Source organism: Geospiza fortis, unplaced genomic scaffold (genome assembly GCF_000277835.1).
Source record: "Geospiza fortis unplaced genomic scaffold, GeoFor_1.0 scaffold188, whole genome shotgun sequence".
NCBI lineage: Eukaryota > Metazoa > Chordata > Aves > Passeriformes > Thraupidae > Geospiza > Geospiza fortis.
Window position 1 is genome coordinate 3,380,257 of NW_005054337.1, and position 9,464 is coordinate 3,389,720.

A 9,464-nucleotide genomic window follows, 5' to 3' on the forward strand; every position below is an offset into this window, starting at 1 on the left:
CAGCAGGAAAGACCAATCCCATGTGGGGCTGGCTCAGGCTCAGGAGGTATTTGTGCTCTTTCCTGCTCTGGGAAGGGAACTGCACCTTGCTCCAAGGTTTAGGAAGGACAGAAGAGATTTGGATGGTGGGGACATGCTGCTTTGGGCCCTTCCACCCAGATGGCCTGTTCAAAACCTTTGCTGCAGGAGGAAATCCCCGTGCAGGTCATCCTTTCTCCCCTCCATCCCTCAGAAACACTGCACTAATCCCGGTCCTGCCTACCCAGGAAGGCACGGAGACACAGAATCCAATTAGCCTGAAATCCTGCTCTGGCTCCTGCACAGCATCTCCCTCCCTCTCTCAGAGCTGTGGAGCTGCAGAGATAAACAGTGCATTAGGATTCCAGTGGGGTCTGGCAGCAAGGATGGCTTTGGAAGTGCAGCACCACTGAGACACCCCTGCACCCTTCCCAAACCCCTCCCTCCTCCTGTGCCTCACAGCAGCTCCTCAGCCTCACTCTGCCTGCAGCACCTGAGCAAGCTGGGAGCTGAGGGCTCAGGCCAGAGCTGGCGGTTCCCAGGCTGCTGTACCCACCCCAGGGGCTCCATCTTTGCTGTGGGAGGATGAGTGGCCTCCAGAGCCACTCCTGGGGGTGGCCAGGGTGGCACCAAGGCCAGTGCCAGGGCCCCTCTCCTTCCCAGGGCATCTCATTGCCAGAGAGCCCTTCAGAGGACCCTTGTCACCCTCAGCTCCCCTGTCCCTGCTCCAGCAGAGAGTGGCCCTGCATGCCTGGCTCTCCAGAATGATCCAGGGGCAAAGCAGGCCCCAGTCGCACAGAGACAGCGGGAAAAGGGACTGAAAGAGCAAATCCTCCCCTGGGGAAGCCAAGCTCAGCCTTAGCCAGGGCCAAGCAGAGTGCAGGGGGTACCTGTTGCTGACTCTGTGCCAGGCCCTGCAGGACCTGAGGCAAGGAGCCCTCTGGGCTTGATGCTTCCACTGCTGTGCTCACACTCCTGCTTGCACCCACTGTAAATTACCTGCTTTGCATTTTGCAGCAGCAACTTAACAGTATTAATTCATTGTGTTCTGTCTTTAACAAACACCATTATCATATCACCAGCCAGGATTATGCAAATCCTGCAAAAGGAATTATTTCTCTCCCCAAAGTCACCTTGATTTATCAGTTTTAACCCAAAATGAAATAGTAAGTTGCTTTGGACAAACTGTTAAAAACATGGCCACACATGAGCACTCATGACACAGCACCAGGAGTCTGTGATGGCCCCACAGGGCACCTGTGCCCAGCTGGTGACCCTTCACATGGGCAGGTGGCACAGCTCTGTGCTGGCCCCCACTGAGTGGAGGTGTGTGACCGTGTTCACAGGGGTCTGAGGATGAGGGAAGAGACAAGGATCTGACTCCATGTTTCAGAAGGCTGATTTATTATTTTATGATATATATTACATTAAAACTATACTAAAAGAATAGAAGAAAGGATTTCATCAGAAGGCTAGCTAAGAATAGAAAAAGAAAGAATGATAACAAAGGTTTGTGTCTCGGACAGAGTCCGAGCCAGCTGGACTGTGATTGGCCATTAATTAGAAACAACCACATGAGACCACGCAAAGATGCACCTGTTGCATTCCACAGCAGCAGATAACCATTGTTTACATTTTGTTCCTGAGGCCTCTCAGCTTCTCAGGAGGAAAACTCCTAAGGAAAGGATTTTTCATAAAAGATGTCTGTGACAGAGGTGGACCGAGAGCTGGGGAAACAATCCCCTTGCAGAATACACCTGGGACAACTCCCTGGGTGCATTGCCCAGGGACAGGCCCTGGGGCAGGGTTGAGGCTGTGAAGAAGTACAGAATCATAAAATCACTAAGGTTGGGAAAAACCTTCAACATCATCAAGTCCAACCTTTGGCCAAAACCCACCACATCCACTAAACCATACCCACACTGAGTCAGTTCTGAGGGCTTCCAGGGATGGAGACTCCACCACTTCCCTGGGCAGCCCCTTCCAGTGCACGTGGGGCTGGCAGCAAGGAAACTTTGCAACGTTGCTTTAAGGGCTCTCCTGTGGCTGCCACTGCTCTGTCCCCATCCCTGTCCCTCCTTCGCAGGCCACCACCGCAGGCTGGGCCTGTGTCACAATAACAAACCAGGGCGCTCTCCCACACAGGGGTGGGTGCAGCTAGGCACCAGCAAGCAAACCTGCATTCCCCTCCAGGAATGGGGTCTGGAACAGCTCAGGCACCAGCAAGCAAACCTGCATTCCCCTCCAGGACTGGGGTCTGGAACAGGGCCCTCAAACTGCTTAAAGCCTTTGGCCGTGATTTCCCTGCTGCAGGGATAAAGGCTCCCCACCCTTCTCATGATGCTGGACCTGACCCCAGCTGTCCCTCTGTAGCTGTGCTGAGAAGGCCCCAGCGAAGGAGGAATGATGAGGAGGACTCCATTGACATCAGAAGGCTAATTAATTAGTTTATTATACTATATTATTCTATACATCTAAAGCTGAACCTGCCAAGCACTCAGCTCTGCACACAACTGCTCACCCTGCCCAGCAACTTGTGACTGCCACCCAACAGTCCTGACACAGTTCCTGACAGGCCAAGGAAACAAACCACCATCACTCTGGGTAAGCAATCTCCATGTTGCATTCTGCTTTGGCACAAACACAGGCACAGCAAATGAGATAAGAATATTCTTGGGAAGAATTGTGCCTTGCTTTTCTCTGTGAAGAGAAATGTGGGGCTACATCCCTCAGCATAAAGGAGGCACTTGTGTGATTAAAGGTAACCTTTTCTCCATTATTTGTCAGCAGTTTGAGTCAGTCCTTCAGCAGAGGGGGAGAACAGCACCTTAGCAAGAAGAGAGGACTTCTCCTCTTTCTCAGGGCAGACAGCAAGGCTCTGCAACCTGAGCACAGCCTTTTCTTCCAAAAGGAGCCAGGCTTGTGGTGAGTGCTTTGCCCTGACAGCCAGCATTGCTTTATGTGTTCCAGCTCAGTGCAGAGGGGCTGTTCTGAGACAGAGATCTGCTGCAGATTCCATTAACTGTGGATGGTAGCTGTGTTAGAGTACAAAAAAAATTCCCCAATTAGTTCTAAATAATTTTTACTTTCAAACTCAATGTGTTCTGGCAGACAAAGAATCAAGGGCACCAACTGTGTGTTGGAGCAGCATGATTGCAGGTTGGTGAATTGAAAAGCCATAGACAGGTGGACACTCAGCAGCTCTTGTGCCTATGGCTCACATTTAATTCTAACAGAGGATGGGAAATTCCTCAAAAAAACCCCAAACATACTATGACAGAGACAAGGATGAAATTAGGCACTGGCAACCTACAGTAAGATACAGCTCAGTAAGAGATAATTATTCCCAAACCAAACACTGGAAAAAAGACTTTTTAAGGAGTCCCTGCACTGTGCCTGGACATCACCACGGGCACACCTGGGCACACCTGGGCTGGGCCTGCAGTTTGCACCTTGAGAAAGGGTTTGATCACCTTTCAGCCTCACTGCCAGAGGAGCACTGAGCCCCCGAGGTTTTGTGGGGACAGAGCTGGGGACAGGCTGGCTGGTGGCTGTGATGTGCAGAGACTGTGAGGAGGAGCTGGAAAAGCCTCCTTGGGATCCCAGAAGACAGCCTGAGTGCTGGTGGGAGAGATGCCTCCTCCTGGCACGGCACAGACCAGGGCTCAGGCTGCCCACAGTCTTAAAATCATACTCATTCGTGCTCTGATGTGCTCAACATGGTCCTTCCTGGATTTCTTACAGCTCCCTTATCTTCTCTGCTTCTCATCCACCCTGGACCCAGCTCCTCAGCCCCAGCTCTTACTTCCAGCAGAGCCTGATGTCCTCTGATCATTTCACACCTTTCCTCAGGCTGACCCAAACCAGGCTCAGCCAGGCCATCACTGCCCTTGCAAGGTCAGAGGGAAGCTTGGAAAGAGGGACTACACTACATCCTCCTGGCCTTGAGAATCCAAAGGGTGACTCTTCCCAGTCCTGCCCACCTTGCAGCTGGGACATCCCTCTCCACAGCCACAGAGCCCCTCAGGGGCAGCCCCTGCTCTGCTGGGCATGGGGACGAGGCAGGCCAGAGGCTGGGAAGGTGGGTGCAAAGCTGGAGCACAGGAGGGATGCAATGGCACAGACCAAAACAGGAGAGGCAATTCAATTTTCAGAGGCTGTCCCACCAATTCAGCTCAGAGAGATGATAAGAAACCCATTTCCAGTGATAGGCACCCTAATCCCCAGCCATCCTGCATTTCCATTTTTGAGAGGCGCTGTTTCCAACAGGGAGGCATTTTCACATCTAGGTTTGCTAGAAGGGACAGCAATGGATTAAATACCAATTTTTCCAGCACTGATTAACTCCTCCTGTGCCTTCTCCTGCCACTTATGCAAGTGCTGGATCACAGGGCAGTGGAATGACTGCTGTGCTGTAGCCCTGGAGCAGGAGCACAGAGCTGGAGGCCTCTCCCAGGCTCTTCCCAGTGGCCTGCAGCCTGAAGAGACAGGGAAGAGGAGAAGAACATGACATGCATCAGCAGTGCAGGCAGAGCAGCTCAGATCAGGAATTTATTATTGCTTAAGGCAGGACTCAGACTCAACTGAGGCACGAGTCATGCAGCTAACTTTACATCCAGTGTCAAAACCATTAGACAGGTCCAAAGTGCTGCAAGACTGACTTAAAGCACATTTGGAGGAGAACAGCCACTTAGAGAAAAAGGGAAGCAAACTATGCAGTGGTGGCCATGCCCCTCACTTGCTGTTTTCACAGTGTCAGCATTGTGGTCCAGGTGCAGCCTCCAGGTTACTGGAGAGTAGAAAGACAACAGCAGCACAGATGCTGACTTCCAGCATCAAGCAGAACTTCTTCTGTCACTGGGAAGCTGTCACAGACATTTCTTTTATGAAAAATCTTCTCTTAGGATTTTCTTGCTGAAGCTGAGAAGTTCAGCAACTAGACATAAACAATAGGTTATCTGCTTCTGTGGAATGCAGCAGGTCAGTTCTAGATTGGCCCAGATTGAGTGTTTGGAAATAATAGCCAATCGAGAACTGAGCTCTCTAGGACACAGTCCGAGAGAGCAAGGTTTGTTATTATTCTTCACTTTCTATTCTTAGGTAGCTAGCAGCTTCTGGAAACTCTTTTGTTCTTTTTCTTTTTAGTATAGTTATAATAGATGTTTATATTATAACTTAATAAATCAAGCTTTCTGATCATAGAGCTCATCTCGTCTCTTCTTTCACTCTGAAAACCTTGTAGCCAACGGGCGACAGGAAGCCACAGCATTCCTAGGATGCCAGCACAGCCTTTCCCCATATGCCTGTAGCCAGACCTGCATCTGTGCCATCTATCCCAGTCCCACTGCCCTCACACTGTGCCAGGTTTCTCCATTTATCCCTGTTTCCTGAGATCAGGCTCCTCCCCACTCTCTGACCTGTCCTTCAGGGAGCTGATGGGCCCCAGGCCCTCAGTCCTGCTTCTACAGCACAACTTTTTACCCTGGCATCCCACCCAGCAGCTCCCTCCCAAACATGACAAAACCCCCAGCACAGGGTGGGAACAAAGCCTGAATGTTCTGACTTAGCCTCTCCAAACCCCTCCCTTGGCCCCAGTGATGAACTGAGCAGTTTTGCTGCAAAACCCAGACAGGCATTGCCTCATGACCCATGAGGTGTCTGTGCTGAGGCTGCAGGAGGGAGCCCTGACTCTCCCATCACTCCACATGGCTCCAGCACCAGCCACAGCTGTCCATTCATCAAGCACTGCACAAATGGAAATTTAAGGGCTCATGGCTCTATAACACAGAAAACAATTCCCTGTGTGTTTTTACGGCGCTGTAATTTATTGGATCAGAAATGATGAATGGCAGCAGGAGGGGGCAGGGGCAGCACACAGGGGAGTGCTGATGCACTGGAAAGCAGAGAGAGAGGAGTAGCTGAGGGCAGAGAATGGGAAAGCCCCCAAGATTGCTGCTGCATGGGGCTGGGGGAACGCCACCACCTACAAACACTGATTCCTCCTACACCTTGCAACCCCACCATTCAATGCAGGATTTGCAGCAGGGGCTTCTGTGAGAAACATCCACATGAGGAAGAAGAGAGCTGGGCTCTGTGCTCCTGAGAGGAGGCACAGCCTCACTCTGCCCAGGCAGCCTTTGCTGGCAGCTTTGCAGATTCAAGGCACAAACAAGAAATGGAAAAAAGCTCCATCCCTGGGGAAAGAGGAGCACCTGGTGGAAAAACAGAGTGTAAACGTGAGCAGTACAGCTCCTCCCCCCCTGTAATCTCCCAGCTCTGGAGTTTGAGCTGCATTCAGCAGTAATTGAAACCAGGCTCTTTAACACAGGTGCCAATTACTGCCTGTTAATGCAAGGAGCACTGATAGATACAGCAATTACACAGCTCTGCAAGGCTGGAGAGCACAAAATGAGATGGAAGGGGCTACTTATGCCACTGTAGGTGTTGTAGGACAGCTCTCTGCCCCAGCAAACCTCTTGCAGTGTTAGACTGGGCAGCTTCTTGCACACCTGCATGTTCACCTGAGTGAAGAGCATGCCCTTGCCACAAAGAAGGGAGCAATATCCTGGGGTGTCCCAGGTAAAGAATGGCCAGCAGGTCAAGGGAGTTGATTCCTGCCTTAGGCAGCACTGCTGAGACCACACCTGCAGTGCTGTGCCCAGAGCTGGGCTCATCACCACAAGACACACAGACATACTGCAGAGAGACAAGCAATGGGCTATGAAGATTATGAAGGGTTTGGGAGCACCTCACCTCTGGGGAATGCTGACAGAGCTGGGACTGCTGAGCCTGGAGAAGGCTCAGGGGGAAATCTGGCAATGTCAATAAATACCTGATGGGAGGGTGGAAAGTGGATGGAGCCAGGCTCTGTTCAGTGGTGCCCAGAGACAGACACAAACTGAAATAGGAGGTTCCCCCTGAACACCAGGAACCACTTTTCCCCCAAGGGTGACTCAACACTGGCACAGGGTGCTCAGAAAGGTTGTGGAGTTTCCATCCTGGAGATATCAAAGCCATCAGGAGACATTCCTGGGCAGCAGCTCTGGCTGGCTCTGCTTGAGCAAGGGCTTGGGCAAGATGACCTCCAATGTCCCTTCCAACCTGAACCGTGCTGTGATGGTGATCTCCAACCACTCATATTCTTTGTCTTCTGCCATTTCTACACTTCTCTTGCCCAGCTGCCTTTCCCCCACCTCTCTGCTCTTCTTTGCCTTCCTGGGGGTGATGTGAGAGTGAGGAAGGAGGCTGATGCAGGTGTACTGTGCCAATGATGGCAAGAAGACAATGGAAAGTGGAATTCCCAGAAAAACCCTGCAGAGATCCAAGGCTGTGAACATCAAAATCTGCTTACCCCAGCAAGGAGAAAAACCAAGAGAGCCTCAGTGCAGCAGCAGGGATACCAGAGTCCGAGGCAGTTATTTACCACTGCAGAGACTGCAGAAGAATGTGAGCCCTTTAAAGCCCCAGGCTGGCAGTAACCAGCATTCCTCCCATCTACACCCTGAGCTCCCCCTTCCCCACCTCACAAGGCACCAACCACAAACCATGTAATTAATCCTACAGAGATGTTCAGCTGCAGTGAGAAACGAAGCACATCCTGAGGCATCCCTACTGCTGGCACCAGGCCCCACGTTGCTGCTCTGCCTTGCCGCTCCTGTGTGTTTTGGAGACAGGCTTGCCTCCCCACAGCAAGCCCACTGGTGTTACAGACCTTGTTTGCTGGGCAGAGGACCAGAGGAGTGCAGGGGGCTCTGCAGGGACACTTTCTCCTTGCCCTCAGGATGTTTACGGTACTGAAATTTTAGCAGGAAGCCAAGCATCTGTTCTTCAAATAAAGAGGTTTCCCAGGGGGATGTGTGGGGAGGCAGAATCATCACACATGTAAACACCTGGTCTTGCAGGCAGGAACAGAGTTTGAGGAAGGAGTGCAGCACTTCTGAGACTCATTCAGCTCAGCTTCCGCTGCTTAATGAGTTCAAACACCATCAATATTCAGTGGCAGCCCTCCCTTGCCAGGGTGGCTGTGCTGGTGAGGGGCTGGCACAGACAGGGGAGCCCGGGCAGCACAAACACAGCCCTGAGCCCTCCCCAGAGCAGGGCTCATCCTCCTGTGCTGCTGCAGCACTCGTGGCCCTGGCACTGCCCTGCTCCAGAGCTCTTCCAGGACATTCAGCCTTCACACATTTCCTCTGAGGAAAGAGGCAGAGCCAAACTGTGCCACACAATGTTTGTCTGTGCTGAAAGCTACTTCCCTTGTCCCATAAAGCGGCCCCTGGCTTGGGGCTTGTCAGAAAATGCTCTGCACGAGCAGTGAGCTGCACCACTCCTCTCAGACAGCCACAGGGACCACAGTGTGGCACCAAGAGACCTCCTAAAGGCAGGAGACAAAGCTCTGTGCCTGCACACACGGCTGGGGGCTCCCAGAGTTTCCCACCCCAAGCCCACTGCCTCAGTCCAAGCCTCACACAACTTCAGCAGCACCAAGAGGCCTTGGCTACCTCTGGCCAAGGCACTGCAAAGCCACCCAGGGCTATTTCCAGAGGCAAACAGGATCTACTGGCACTCCCAGCTTCCAATACCAACCTGTCCATGCCTCCATCCTCCCTCCTCAGTAGACTCCAGTTTTCTCCATGCCTACAGTCTGTACTTCAACACTCACTACAGGATACTGTGCATTCACATTTATTTTGTGCCATTGCTGCAGCACTCCTGGCTCCCTCCTCCAAGTCCTTCCTCTTTGTGTCTTTTTCCATTTCCAGCATTTTCAATGCACAGTAGGATTTTTTCCTTATATGAGAGGGTGGGCAAAGGTTCATTCTCCTTTCATTAAATATTAGTGCCCATTCAAGCACGATGGACAGTGTTCAGCAGAGCGGTGGTGCTGCTTTAACACTCTGCTGCACTGCCCTAGACCAGCACAGTCCCACCCCACCCCTCCCAAGCTTGCCCACAACTCTGCCATGTTCCAGGAGCTCCAAGACAGAGCTGGAGTTCAAGGGCATCACCTCTGTCTTAAAAAGGAAACAAGGCTGGAAGCAACAGACTACATGGTTCTACAGGTCACAAGCACAATTGGATTTCATCTTCAAGCACCATATCTGGTGCAAATTCTGGCCTGAAAATGAAATTGCCTTTACCTTGGATTTACAGGGACATGAAATCTCAGTCTGGGAGTTACACAGCAGAAGGATTCCCAAGGTTCAGTTGTAGGAGAGTGGAAAGTGAAGTGAAGGAGCAGCTGTGATACTGTTGAACCCAGTTCATGTGCAGGAAGTGCCGCTGCCCCACATCAAGCACAGAGTGTTTGGGGCCTGGGGCTCACAGCTATTGGCAGGGCAAACAGGGTGAATCCTGCTGGAAGCATCCCCAGTTATTGGAAAGTACAGCTAGGGCCAGAGCAAGTCATTCTCAGCTCCAGACATTCTCCTTGATGCACAGAATCCCTG